This window comes from Saccopteryx leptura, chromosome 3 (genome assembly GCF_036850995.1).
Source record: "Saccopteryx leptura isolate mSacLep1 chromosome 3, mSacLep1_pri_phased_curated, whole genome shotgun sequence".
Classification (NCBI taxonomy): domain Eukaryota; kingdom Metazoa; phylum Chordata; class Mammalia; order Chiroptera; family Emballonuridae; genus Saccopteryx; species Saccopteryx leptura.
The window spans coordinates 298,856,174-298,871,206 of record NC_089505.1 but is presented as its reverse complement, the minus strand read 5'-3'; positions in this window follow the sequence as shown (position 1 = coordinate 298,871,206).

The following is a 15,033-nucleotide window of genomic DNA, read 5'->3' as shown; positions in this document are numbered from 1 at the left end:
TCTTCTAATTGGCTGTGAGAATTAGGTGATATTTTTCAAGATATATGAATTACATTCAATATGCCCAATTAATATGTCAGCTAAAAAATAAAAATACACTGTAAAATTTGATCATTTGGTTCTTTTTACTATATGTGAATATATATATTTGTGTATATATATATTTCTGTACATGGGCTTAACACTTTTTTTGAAATCAGTCTGATTGTGTCCCTAATTCAAGTATATATTTTCATATCAACTCCTATCATGATGCACTCTAATTTCCAGTTTACTTGTCAGTTTTCTCCCATCAGAATCTTTGGTCCTCAGTGGTTGTAATGGTACCTACTTATTGATTTACCACCATAAATATAGCATGGTATCTGACATATAGTGTGTGCTCAATAGATGCTTCTTTGAAATAAATCAATGATCTATTTCTTAGTACTGTATTTAGGGAGATAAGGGTCACTGCTTGTGTTAGAAGAAAGAGCAGGAATTTTGGCACAACTTACAAGTTTTGAGACTTACAGAAAGTCATGTATTCTGCCCCAATTCTCTCACAACAAAAGTGAGGCAATAAAATCTCCTGTTTTGCATTAAAAGGATAAAATTAAGTTTTATATGCAAATAGGGTAACCTAGTTCTGGCACGTGGTAGCTACTCAATAGATAGTAGTTTTTATTATTACAATAACTGATATGTTCTTTTTGCAAAAACTAGATTTTAATCACAGAGCTCCCTATAGATTTCACTTTCTATTTTTATTTGAAATTAATTTAAGTAACACTTACAAAGTGTTGACTCTGTGAAAAATTAGGTGATCTTAGTCTATAAAAGACACCATAGATTATAAGTCTTTAATCATCCTCAGCCATAGTCTATCTTTGTGGCTGTAATAATGGAGAAATCATGTGATAATAAAAATGTTTATCATCCTTACTCAAATTTATATCTTCATTCTTATTCCACATTCTCAACCTATGAACATGTTGCTCCTACATAAATCCTAGAATAAGGAGAGGAAAACATTAAACCAATATGGATACATGGTTCTGAGCTAAAGAGCTAATAATTTTTCTCTTTTTCGGGAAACAATTCTAGCTGATTCCAATGCAGATTTCCAAAACTGATTCCATCTAGCCTATCTCCAGCCTTATTTTTGTGTCAGTCTTCCTTATCACTTATGATTTGAATTCTCCAAACGTTGTGGTTTCCAAATTGAGATAATAGCTTAGACAAGAAGTCTTCCTTTGACTATATTGCTAAGTGATCTTTAGGGATTTCCTAGAAATAGGGAGATTATGGTACCCACTCACCTCCTACATTGACACCAACACCCATGTATTCCATTACTATGAAGATGGAGGCATGATATCAAAGGTAGGAAGGAAATAACAGCTCTGTGACTAGTAGTGTAAGGGGAAAGTATTAAACCTAAATCACAGGCAATAACTAGAGCAAGTCGTAAGAGAACACAATAAGAGATAATCCAAGTAAAGTCTAGATCGAGATAATCAATGAGTAAATTCAGATCAAAAGCCTAAGAAGAAATTCAAATATGATATAAAATTCTCTAAAATAATATTGAGGGTCTCTTAGTTATTTCTACTTCTTTAATTTTGACAATATTCAGCTACCGTAAAAGAAACATCTTTCTTTCCTTTTTTTTTTTTTTGCCAAATGGTGTTAAACTTATCAATTCTTTTTTTTTTTTTTTTTTTTTCATTTTTCTGAAGCTGGAAACAGAGAGAGACAGTCAGACAGACTCCCGCATGCGCCGGACCGGGATCCACCCGGCACGCCCACCAGGGGCGATGCTCTGCCCACCAGTGGGCGAAGCTCTGCCCATCCTGGGCATCGCCATGTTGCGACCAGAGCCACTCTAGCGCCTGAGTCAAAGGCCACAGAGCCATCCCCAGCGCCCGGGCCATCTTTGCTCCAATGGAGCCTTGGCTGCGGGAGGGGAAGAGAGAGACAGAGAGGAAAGCGTGGCGGAGGGGTGGAGAAGCAAATGGGCGCTTCTCCTGTGTGCCCTGGCTGGGAATCGAACCTGGGTCCTCCGCACGCTAGGCCGACGCTCTACCGCTGAGCCAACCGGCCAGGGCAACTTATCAATTCTTAAAGAAAAAAATCACTGAGGAACCTTTCATAATAAATAAAATGTACAATGTCATCCCCAAAAGAGAACAACATTGAAGCACTTAAATTTACCCATTTTAAATAAAATGTTTATCTAAAATGATCTTCCCATAGGTTTGGCATTTATTTGTAGCCATGAACATTGATGTCAATTCAGATAATAAGAATTATAATATTCTTATAATTCTACTAGGATATTAAAGTATTAATCGAATTTAAATGTTACATAAAAGGGTTGCTTTCAAGTTTTTACCTTTGGACAAAACTGAAAGTGTTGATCTATCTTAGCTGTCTGCAAAGTATTAGAAGTTTGTCCTGGACTCTTTCTTTGCTCTACAATTGGCATTTCTTTCTTTTGTTTACTCTAGGATTCTTGGAGGAAAAGTCTCATCTTCTTAACTTTATTTTTCTACAAAGATCTAAAATATATAAGAGCAAAGGTCAAGAAAAAGACCACAGATCAAAAACCCAATAACAGGTCAAAATTTATAAAACCTCCAAATAGATGGAACTAAATTAGACTGGAGATCAGAGATCAGGTGAAAGGCCGAGACAGATGGAAACAAAGAGGTCATGGATGATCTGTGTGCCAGCAATACTCTCAATTCCCATCCAAAAAGCAAAGGGCAAAATCTTGTGCCCATTCTCTGAAGTTGAGGCAGTAATTTTTGCCTTTTCCAAAATGCCATATAGTTGGAATCATACAATATGTAGGTAGCCCTTTCAGATTGGCTTCTCGCAGTTAATAATATGTACTTTAGTTTCCTTCATGTCTTTCTATGCCCTCATTTAATATAGCAAGATTCCTGTACAATCCTCTAATGCCTCGAGCTGGTTGCTAATTCACAATAGTAAGAATGCTTAGGTAACAAATTGATAGATGTTGCCTCAGCTTTTTGGGCTGAGACTAACATAGCTCCCAAAATTTTAAGAAAACTGCCATTGACCTATGCTCTTCCTTTAGTCCTGCAAAAATTCAGTCTCCAAGGCATCTTAATAGTAAAGTCTTAGCCCTGGCCGGTTGGCTCAGCGGTAGAGCGTCGGTCTGGCGTGCGGGGGACCTGGGTTCGATTCCTGGCCAGGGCACATTGGAGAAGCGCCCATTTGCTTCTCCATTCCCCCCCCCCTTCCTCTCTGTCTCTCTCTTCCCCTCCCGCAGGCAGGGCTCCATTGGAGCAGGGATGGCCCGGGTGCTGGGGATGGCTCCTTGGCCTCTGCGCCAGGCGCTAGAGTGGTTCTGGTCGCGGCAGAGCGGTGCCCCGGAGGGGCAGAGCATCGCCCCCTGGTGGGCAGAGCGTAGCCCCTGGTGGGCGTGCCGGGTGGATCCCGGTGGGGGGCATGCGGGAGTCTGTCTGACTGTCTCTCCCCATTTCCAGCTTCAGAAAAAAAAAAAAAAGTATAATAGTAAAGTCTTGGATCTGACGCACATTTCTTTCTCCGCTGGCGGAGAACAAACCCCTGTGCTGGCATGGCAGCCTCACTGTTGTTTCTTCGTCTGCACACTGACAAGGAACACTTGTCCTGTAGGATTAATTGGTGTAATGTTCACAAAATACTTTGAGCTTCTCAGATAGAGGACTCTTTAACTACGACATATTAACATTAAAATCATTGCATGTAAAGGTTGTTACTGCACAACTGAAAATCTGGTGATCTTTTTCACTGATGCATAGATTATGGCGATATTTAATTACTGTGAAGTGGCTGGAATATTTTATTGAAATAAGAGCTGAAAAATCATTTTTTTTGGCTCAGGTGTTAGTGGAATATTTTCCTTATTCCAAGCCAAGTACAAAAACATTGTCAAGAACACTGAAAATGAGCTAATCTTCAGGGGTTACTCAGCACGTATTAGGCATGCAGCCTGGGGAATAAATACAGTGGTAGAAAGCTAAAATCTCCTTTTTCAAAACTGTCTACTATTTATTTATAGAAACAGCCTGGTCATACACCCTGACTTTTTTTCAATCAAGAACTTTTACTATTTTTCCCCTTACATGTATATTCTTTAAATATGTCATCAGCTAAATGAATATTGATTTTATAATGATGTTATTGCATTTTTTATTAAGTTCTGCTAATTTGTTCCTAATAAATCAGAGCTAATCAACCTTTTAAATAGAATTGTTATAAGAAGAACAATTATAATAACAGCAATGAAAGAAAATCATATTTTATTAGTACAGCTCTTTGTGAGTAAGCAGGCATTTTTCCAGTTTCTACAGAAAAATGCAAATATCTTTATTAGTTAAAATATTCCTAAAAAAGCATAAATGGCCTGACCAGGAGGTGGTACAGTGGAGAGAGCATTGGACTGGGATGCAGAGGACCCAGGTTTGTAACCCTGAGGTTGCCAGCTTGATCGCAGAATCACTGGCTTGAATGTAGGATCATAGACATGACTCCATTGTCACTGGCTTGAGCTCAAGGTCGCTGGCTTGAGCATGGGGTCACTCGCTCTGCTGTAGCCCCCTGGTCAAGGCACATATGAGAAAGCAATCAATGAACAACTAAGGTGCCACAACAAAGAATTAATGTTTCTCTCCCTTCCTGACTGTACCTATCTGTCCCTCTCTCTGTCTCTGTCACAAAAACAAAGAAAAAGCTTAGGTGACCATAGATTTGAAATCAATGGTACAAGAAACAAATTTGAGATCAAAATGCCAGTTGTCAAAAAACACTTTTCCTGAGGCACTGTTTGGGGCTTAAGGTATGTCCACACTTTTAAGTACATCAAATGTGCAAACACTCTTGATCTTTACAATATTGTTCCCATTTTTCCAGATGAGAAAACAGGACACACAGTATTATTTTGATATAGGCCAGACTTAGATTTAAATAAAGAAAAGAAAAGCATTAAAGAAGAAATAAAGAAAGCAATCTCCAAATGATAATTAGAAAAGCAATCTCTATTAAAAAGAAAAATGAGTAATGACTCCCACAGACAGCTATCAATTTAATGTTCATTAGATATTTAAGTTCACTGAGTTTTCATTTTCTCTTTGTATATCTCCCAATGAGAATGAGAATGATGAAATCATTCTGAAAAACATCAGGTCTTCCTTATCACTTACTCTCTAACTCTTTTTCCAATCTACATGTAGTAATTATCAATACTAACCCAACCTCTCCCCTCCTCCACCTACAAGAACTGCCCTATCAGCAAACTCACTTTGATTAGACCTCAAAATCAGTCAGAAGGAATACTTATTCTGATCAGGTGAGAACCGTCCTTTCAGGCACATGAGGTGTGGTTGTTCTAGAATATCACGCTGCTTATTCACTATCCATGTACAAATCAACACTATGTGACACGCCCAATACAAAAGCACTCTGAGGATGGAGGAGGGTGGGAAGGATCAAAGTACAACATGCTCCTGATCTCAACCATTCATAAGCCACAATAAAAATAATAAAAAAATGTAAATGTAATATTCTTTATTGCAACATTTCCTTAGATCAAGCTGGAATCCAATGGCCCATTCGTAACAGCAACAAAGGACCCAAAATAATCACCCATCAAAGCTGGCTACATTATTTACCTCCAATGAGGCAGAAGTTACAATGTCTATTTATTTATTTGTTCAATTGAATTTTTGGGGTGACACTAGTTAACATTTATATAGGTTTCAGTTGCTTAGTTGTACAACACATCTTTGTACACCATATTGTGTGTTCACCCCCCTCACCCAATGTATAGAGGGGATAAATGGTGGTAGATGAACACTTGACTTGGGGAAGAGGATAAGCCATTTATTTAAATATATTTTAATAGAAACTCAACTTTTCTACTCCAGGTATTGGGACATTTGGGAAGGGATAAGACAGAGAGTTTATCTGCCTACTCCTCACTTACCTTTCCTCCCTTTCTTCTTTCTTCTCTCTTCTTTTCTCCCTTCTCCTTTTTTTTTATTCCTTTTCTCACTTCTTTTATTTTCTTTGTTTCTTGGAAAGGACTAGACTTACCACTGGAAATTTCTGAATAGCAACTGTTCTTTTAATGAATAAAATATTAAATCTATTTATCATGAATGTTTAAGTGACAGAATTCTACATTCCCTCACTTTTGTAATACAAGTACAGGCAAGAAAAAGTAAAAAAGCATTGATTATTTTTCTAAAGTGAGAAGTGGGGAGGCAGAGACAGACTCCCGCATGTGCCCGACCCAGATCCCATCCAGTATGCCCACCAGGGGGCGATGCTCTCTGCCCATCTGGGGCATTGCTCCATTGTAACCAGAGCCATTCTAGCACCTGAAGTGGAGGCCATGGAGCCTTCCTTAGAGCCCAGGGTCAACTTTGTTTCAATGGAGCCTTCACTATGGGAGGGGAAGAAAGATACAGAGAGAAAGGAGAGGGGGAAGGATGGAAAAGAAGATGAGCACTTCTTCTGTTTACCCTGGCCGGGAATTGAACCCGGGATTTCCACACACCAAGCTGATGCTGTGCTGCTGAGCTAGCTGGCCAGGGCATATTGATTTTTAAAAAAATAAAATTAAATATGAAATGCAGAAATATGTTACTTTTTAATTTTTTTGAACACCTGATCAAAATCAAGTAAAGAAACTCACCGCCTTTTATAGAAACACCAAAACTTCTGCTACCTACTATAAAATAGATTCGCATCCTGGCATTTACCATATAAGTTGTCATGTATTGAAATTGTTTTAGAAATAAAACACTACAAGCTTTTGATTAATTGATAGCCTATAGGTTGCAGTGTTACTGAACTTTCAACAGCAGTATGAAAAAAAAAAAATAAACTCCTTAGTTTGAATTGCAAGCATAACCCTATTTTATAATAATTACTTGCCAAACTCTCCACCCTATAAGGCAAGTAGCTTGACTATCCTTCAGAAATGTGAGAAAGCAGTTTGTTATCCTCTCCTACATTCTCCTGGTTTTATAGGCCAGTTCATTTTGTCTCCACTGTGAAATACCTTAAAAGGTAACGTGGTATTCTGACTCGAGCAGTAATTTATTACACCCGTTAATCTTGTAAAATTGCCCTCTGGATGTAATAATTTGTTATTCTTTTATTAGGCCTTCTTCTGCATACTGTGTTTATCATAAAGATGTCACCATTGTGATGCCTAGCAACCATTACAATGTACTGGAGGTGTTTGCATATATTTTCCTGGGGGAGAGAGCCACATGCTCCCTGCCTGGGAGAGCTGTCAGTCTATTCTGATGTATGAAGATGAAGGCCCCCCTGCTGCAGACTCCAATCAGCTCAAGTCACGGCCTGAAAGCAGTGACTTGGGCATCACTATACCGTGTTAGAAAATGTGTCAATTATCACATGGATTGCCTAAGGGCATTGCCTGGGTCTAGGTCATAAAACCATCAAGACTGAAGGGGGAAAAAATTGATGAAGAAGTCAGTTGAATTAATTGATAACAAGGAAGCCTGTATATGGAATGTTCATTGTAACTCGAGAGCCCCCAATTTTTGTCTGGGAAGCTTTCCTCTAGATGCTCCCGTGAGTAAAACTAAAGCTGTCTGTCTTCTCCGACATAAAGTATGTATAACTGGCATTTTAGGCATTTCCTAAAAGCTGGTAAGTAGTTGTCAAACTAGTCAAAAAGTCATAAAAATAAAAATAAAATCATGCTAATAATGTTATCGTTGTTTTGCTATTTTTGCTATTCTTAACACACAGTGCCACGGTTTATATGTGAATACAGTGGGGACCACTTAAATATGTAGCCTAGGGCCGAAGTCATGAAAGCTTTATGCACCATTTATGTAGATTTCCTGTGCAGTTTACTCAGGAAAGGGGAGAAGTACATATTTTTCATACATTTACTGTGGTTTCTGGGCTGCTTCAATGACCCCTTTTCAAACTTTGTTGGTTTCCCCTTAAATTGTTGAATCGTACGTAAGGCATTTGTATCATATGAGCTCTTTTAAGAAGTGATTCTTTACTAGTCGTGGGAATAATCATTAAAGAAACTGGCTGTACCCAGAAGATGCCAAAACTACCAATCATGCAGATTTGTGAAAACAAACATTTTCATTAAACAATAACAAAATATCATTGCTTGTTTGATACTACTGAGTAGGCACCTTGCTTAAAATATTCAGACAGCAGGCCACATACAGACTCTGAGTTGTCTGTGATTTCCACCACTTAGATTATATATCTAAAAGAAATATGTAATATGTTAATAACTACCACCTTGCTTCATGAAAATATTATGAAAACTAAACGGAATAATTGTTGTTAAAATTCAGAAACTGTAGTGTACCATAAAATATCAGTGATAATTACCCACCTTAGGTTTAAATTACTTTAGTCCATCACTGTTATCTGTCACTATTATTTTAAAAATGCAGTCAATTGTGAATTGCCTATGATTTTTGAAACAAACCAAGATATTTGTTTTGGTTGTGAAATAAAACAAGAGAAAGGTCCTCCCAGATATATGTCAGGATATCAATTTACAATGTTTCTTTTTCCCTTCTTGTTTTTGATTATAGAAATTTGTCCTAAAATGAGATAGATTGTAAAGCTATCCCGCAAGCATATGAAGAATTCAGATCCTGGCCTAGAACTATAGAATGTGAGTTTGGAGAAAATTTGTGTTCCACATCTTTAGAGGGATTCCACATAAAGGCAAAGTAGGACTAGGGGTGAGGATTTTTGAATCTGAAACTCTGCTTCAAGAATACTACTATAGCAGATTCTGTTCAAATATAATAACAAGGATTGTCTCTGAGCACTAAAATTTAACTGGACTTGCTCTAATAATGTGAGGTGTGGAAAATACACTATAAAACTGACCTGGGTAGTCTGCTATGGTTTTCAATGAAGTCTCCTTTATCTTACCAGCACAAATTTATCTTCTAGGGATATCACAGTAAAGAAATGGGCAACTCTTCAAACAAGACAAATGGAAACTTTGTAATGAAAACTACTGTGTCTCACGTTTACAATGATCCCCGCTGGTTTGTACATGTGACACCATAACTCATGAAGAAGGACTACCAGCAGAAGAGTCCAGCTCCCTCGGATAATAAATAAAGAATGTGCTGATGTCCAGACTGGGGCAACATCTGGGCCATGGCAGAACTGCTCCTGAATGGGCTCTAAATAATCGACAGAATGTAAATGCAGATGGTCCCTGACTTTTGATTTTTGACTTTACAATGTGCAAAAATGATACTCATTCAGTAGAAACTGCACTTCGACTCGTGGATGTGGCTGTTCTCTACGCTAGGACATGTGGCACAATACTAGCACAAGGCTGGGCAATGGCAGAGAGCAACATGCAGTCACAGCATGAGCAACACTCTCCAGGATGCTGTGCTGTCAGCATTTGGAGGGTATTGTGTTTTCACATCCTATCACATCCATAACATGCCCATCTGTGTCTTCTGCTTCTGGTGGGAAGAGGAAAGCAATTACTCTTGAGATGAAACTCAAGATAATTGGTCAACTGTAGGCTGATGCACGTGTTGTGGGCAGGTTGAACATAGGCTGGACGAGCAGTGACGTTAGGCATACTAAATGCATAAACAACAATATTTTCCACCTATGATAGGTCTATTGGGATGTAACCCCATCCTAAGTTGAGTTATAGGAAATACAATATGGTTTATTAGATTAATTAGAATTAGATTTAGCTTAAGTGATAAAAACCCAAGACAAAAGTGGATAAAACAAAGCCACTTTTTTAAATCTTTCACATTAAGTCTAGGGATACAAAGCTCGAGGCTCTTATGTATTTCAAGATTAAAAGCACTTCAGGTCCCTTACGTCATTTGGATATAGCTTTCACCTTATTGTCCAAGATGGATGAGTTCCAGTGTCCCAAGTTCACAGTCTGACCAGAAGGTTGAAGGGCAAGGTCATGTGCCTTACTGAGGATCAAATGCTAAGCTACTGACATACCCCAAATACGGGATTAAGGAACAAAGACTTGTCTTTCTTACATGCACCCTTCCAGGTTGGGGAAGCTGCTGCTCTCCAATTCAGGAGTCAGGAGGGACAGATTCCTTCCACATTTTTCTCCATTATTCCTGGTCTTACTTTATGCAGTGGAAACTGGAATATAGACATGTCCATTTTCAGCACAAAGGAAGAGGGAAAAGTAGACCATGCATGCAACGTTTTAAGTCATGGACCTAGAAATGACACACATCAATCACTTCTACTCATCCTTTAATTGTAAGAATATCATTGCACAGCTACATTTAGAGTGAAGGAGGCTGGAGAATACTGAGTCTTCCTGGAGACCTAACTCTCAGCTACTAATATTCATTATGGAAATAAAAGAAAGAACAAATTTTAGTCCAGGCCGGTTGGATCAGCGGATAGAGCATTGGTCCTGAGTATGAACATCCTAAATTTGTTCCTGGTCAATTTACACATGAAAAGTAATCATCTTCTTCTTTCCCCCTCCCTCTTTCTCTTTTCTCCCTCTTTCTTTACGGCAGCCAGTGGCTCAGTTGGTCCAAGTGTTGTCCCCAGGCACTGAGGATAGCTCAACTGGTTCGAGCATCAGCCTCAGACAGGAGTTGCTGGGTGTATCCCAGACAGGGCATATGAGGCAGTCCATCTCTCTATTTCCCTTCCTCTCACTTAAAAAAGTTGTTTATTTTATATTTAAAAGTCCGCTCTATAAATGGCCTATGCATTCCTTTTAAAGACATGTGTGACAGATACACACAATATTTTCATTTACTAAGATGCCATTGTAAGGTCACGGCTACTTAAAATTGAGACAGGGAAACACAGCCTTTAGTATGGGCAGTGGTTGGCTCAGTAAAAAAAAAAAAAAAAAAAAAAAGACACATTGTAGTAATAATAAGGAATAAGGAAATTGAGTCTTTTCCAAACCATGCAGTCACAGTAAGTGTACTAAGCAAAAGATATAATAATTTGAATGTAAAGTTTAATATATAGAAGAAATCATTTTCTTAACAGTGTCAAATTTGAAGTGACTGGGGAATAATAGAGCAAGAATATGCTTGAAAACAAATAGAGATATACAAACCTGAGTAGTTTAGATAAATTTTAACCTATTTAAATAGCTTCTGTTTACAGGTAACATATTAACTATTTTGTTCCTATAATCTTACTATGTCTGTTTCTTTGCTATCCAAGTTAGTGAATACCTCTCTTTACAAAATTTATCATTCTTACTATACTTTGATTGGCATTTATAGAATACCAAGTTTGGAGCAATTGTCAAAATTATTTTACTAATTCATTAATTTAATCATAGAATATTTCCTGATACTTAATTAGTGTTACAGTCTAGGCATTCAGAATTTAATAACAAAAAAAGTAAAAAGCCACTGTCCTATGGCACTTACATTGTCATAGGGAAAGAATGATATATATATATATTATATAGATATGCATCTCTATATAATATATAATTATATAATATATCTATATAATTTATATAACAGTTTTCTTTTGAAAACTAGAGCTCTTGGGAAAAATAAAAAGAGGACATAAAGCGATGGGGTGAGGTAGGTGTTACTGTATGTAGTCAGCGAGGTGAGGAACAGCAGCCTTAGTAAAGGATGACATCAGAGTATAGATCCAAACAAACTGATGTAGAGACTAGTGAATTAAGAGAATGGGGATAGAAGAATCAGAAATGTGGGGGGGGAATCAAGAAAGTCTTTTAGGTCACACTAAGGATGTCACATTTTACTTGAAGTGAGACAGGAAGCCCTAAGGTGACACCAAGCATAGAAGTGACTTACTTTTTTTTTTTTATCACAGTAGGACGACTCTGGCTGCAGGGTGACCAGTTAGTAGGGCAAAGCAATAGTCCAGATGAGAGATGAGGCTGTTGGCCTCAAGATGCAGTCAGACATTGGACTAAGTTAGCTGATGGTTTGCATGTAGTGTGCCCAACAATAAAGAAGATCTAGGTTGATGGAGGTATTCTACCAATGCAAGTAGTTGATGTAAAGCAACTGGAAGAATGGATGGATGTGCCACATGATGGCATAGAAAACAGACTATACCAGCCCTGGTTGCTGGTGGTGGTTGGGGGTGGGGGTAATCAAGATTTAGATATAGGGCATGATAAGTCTAAGATACACATTTCTACATTACTGTGTAGTCTTGTACATCACCACACTTCACAATTATTCTGGAATTGGAAGTCCTTGAAAATTGTTTTTGAGAAAAAGGAAAGTTATTACTTTTCAAAATAAAAATAGTTTTGATTTTGATCTGAAGTAAATGTGTGGGTTAAGGTATGTTCTATCAAATCAGTTTTCCCAGTGTTGGGTGTTGTACTTTAAAGATGATAGCCATGCAGTCTAAACAACTTTTCATGTCCCTGACCAAACATTTCTGCCTGAGCACCATCCCTTGGAGGGCTGTGAGTTTAAAATGGAATGGGCCAGAATTAACTAGACACTTAGTGATTAAAATGATTGGAAAATGTTATTTTCCTTCAGGAGGGCAAGGACTAAATTTAATTTACCAGGGAAGGTAATTTAGAAATAATACTGCTGTGCCTATGCTCATGTATATATGTAAGCAAACTACACACACACACACACACACACACACACACACACACACACACACGCTTCACATATTTCTAAAAGGTAAACTAGAACAGGAAAGGATACTACTATTAGATAGAGTAAGAACAGACTAACAACATTTTGTATCCAATAGAACATTGCCAGAGAGAGATCATATGGCAAAATACTTGTTAAATACAATATTATAGACCAAGAACTCTTTTTCTCTGATCAACAAGAAGTAGTCCAGCGATCTGCCAGTTGCTCAACCTCATGCCTTAAGGTGATAGAAGATTCACAGCAAACTCAAACCAGCTGGACGCACGTGTGGAGTACACATGAACTGACTCTGGATCTCTGAATGGATGTACAAACACAAATATATGTGTGTGCGTGTTCTCTGCCTGCTTCCTCTCAACGACCCTCATTAGGGGGGATAAAGGCTCAGACACATGTTTAATGTAATTGCTAGTAAATATGGTAACTATTTTCTTCTACTAAAGTTACAAAAATTCTTTGAATTTTATATTAGGGACTAAATTTGTAATGGAAAATGATGTTTGATGGTGTTTAAATGCGGAGTGTGTCACTTTATAAAGCATAGGACTCTTTTAAGTTTTTTTTTTTTTTTAACTTCTTGACATGTGTCACAATTTGGAATTCTGCTCTCATGGGATAAATGCCAGATTACATGGTGCAGTATTTTTATCCTCTGCTCTTTCCCTGCAGAAGCACACAACATCAAAGGACAGGCAGATCACTCACATCAGCAGAAAATGGAATAGGACTATAATATGCTTGGCTTTGATCTTGCCTTCTAGTAATTATCTTGGCTACATGCATGCATTGAGAGTAAGATTTAAATTAACAAGGCCAAGAAATCCTCGAAAATGTAAGAGGTATCCCTGAATATAAACTTTGCCTCTCTTCAGCATGATTGATTGCGATACAGTGCACGAAGTTGTGAGTTGTTAATTTAAAGCATTAATCTTGCAGTGTTATTCTCGCAAACTTTTCCCTGCTGTCCGTCAGACAGCAATATTGAAAATGAAGACATTATCACTTTAAAGTCCAACCAACTTCTAAATTGGAGTATTTAGCTAACAGTCATCTGGTTTCGTGTAGGTTTTCACATAACAAAACCTAAGGTAAAAATAATTAAATTTCTTTTTAAGCCATTATCATAACTCAGTCCACTACCATTAAAAACTAGTCTAATGTTGCCCCAGGAAAAATATTGCTTTTGATATGGAAAGTAAATCAAGTCATCAACATCTACATAGGATTTATACACAGAATATAAGGCTAGTGTATTCTGAATCAGTCTTTTCAATTTTCTATCTTTTTGTTTACATGTGTTCATTGCTATATTAGACAGAGAGGATTCTATTATACTCCTATGTGAGTAAAAATTACCTTGTGGATTGCAGGTTAATAAGGTAGCTAGGTTTCTGAAATATCAAAGGCTAATATATTCTACAGATTAGAAAGCTTTAGCAGCAAAATATTTCTGCAATATTTGAGAATTCAATTCATTTTGTAACTGATTATCTGCCACAGACAAAAGGCGTGGGGCTCAGTTGACACCAAATAGTAGGTGTTTTGTTCAATATGAAATAGTCTCATAGATGTTGTGTATTATTCTAATTGGAGATGGTTTCACCTACAGTAATATCAAGACTGCTATTAGAAACTTGTTAACTAATCTGTCCCTGAAATACATAAATTAGAATCAGCATATTCCCTTTTATACCTACCAAATGCAAGTTAAATGCACATGAATAGAGTCATCAGACAGAATAATAGGGAAGCAAGCCACTGCTGCCTTCCACATACAAAAAGATCTTTCAGACCTTACAAAGCAAGGTTAGGGGCCATTTGTGTAACAAACTGACAAAGAACAAATTTCTTTGACGCAACATTCTCTCTCGGGATCAAAAACAATTCTTGATTCTCTTTAATGATCCAAACTCATTTTGTAATAAATGAGGGTTGAGAAATAGAGGATTTCCTCCCAAGAAAACAACCACCACAGCCCTTAGGATTGTTGGAGTGTTTTGAATTCTACTTTGTGGTATGAGCAATAATAAAAGTATCTACTTCCCAAATGCAGTGTTCAGTTGTATGTAGTAACTTCTCAAGAGAACAGAATATAAAGGATAGTTTTTAACAGATGTATATATTATATATATATTATATATGTATATATTATATATACATATATTATACATATATTATACATATATTAATATATATATATATAGCCATTAAAGTTGCAAATAATGAACATTCTAAAGTTTTGAAAGAGAATAAAACATATTTTCATCTCCTGTGGCAGAATTCCCATATATCCCTGGTTTGCTCTAGGACATAGTGTGAATTTGTTTCCATTTTGCTATCTGTA